Source organism: Cicer arietinum, chromosome 2, assembly GCF_000331145.2.
Source record: "Cicer arietinum cultivar CDC Frontier isolate Library 1 chromosome 2, Cicar.CDCFrontier_v2.0, whole genome shotgun sequence".
Taxonomy (NCBI): Eukaryota; Viridiplantae; Streptophyta; class Magnoliopsida; order Fabales; family Fabaceae; genus Cicer; species Cicer arietinum.
Genome location: NC_021161.2, coordinates 14,184,163 through 14,185,013, shown reverse-complemented (window position 1 = coordinate 14,185,013; position 851 = coordinate 14,184,163).

Below are 851 nucleotides of genomic sequence, written 5' to 3'. Positions count from 1 at the left end.
TAAACGGTACGGGCCCGTGATAGGCAGTACGTTTATGGTTTACGCTTTTTAGTAAATCGTGCAGACCCGTGATAGGTGGCACCTTGGTAAATTGTACTTTGGCCTGTGATAGGCGGTACATTTACAATTTACATTCTTTTTAGTAAACCGTGCAGACCCGTGATAGGTGGCACCTTGGTAAACGGTACGGACCCATGATAGGCAGTACGTTTATGGTTTACGCTTTTTAGTAAATCGTGCAAACCCGTGATAGGTAGCACCTCGGTAATTGATACTTCGGCCTGCGATAGGCGGTACAATTATGACTTACGGCCCTTCGAGGAGGGTTTTGGTTTGAAATTCCGAGTCCATGCATTTTGGCATATACACATTGCATTAGGGTGCTTGGCACACGAGTCGTGTTTGAATCAAGTTATGTTTAAGTGTTATGTATTGATATTGTGTGTAAGTGTGACTGATTGTAAAACTATTTCGAAACTCAAGTTGTCGTGGTAATTGTGTTGGAATTGCTAAGTGTTATGTATTGATTATCGGGTGTAAGTGTGATGGATTGTAAAACTATTTCGAAACCCAATTTGTCATGGTGATTGTGTGGGAATTGCTAAGTGTTAAGATTTTGAGTTGTGTATGAATGTGATTGGATTAGTTTATGTATTTTGGAAGGATAAGCAGGGGAATCGATTTCCCAATCGATTTGATGAGTTGCAGGGACTTCGCTAATTTGACAAAATCGATTTGCCAATCGATTTTGCAATCTGTTTTTCAAAACCATTTAAGAAATCGATTTGGAAATCGATTGGTATGTTTCCTGTTTTCTTGAATCTTGAAAATATATTGAAACAATCGATTTG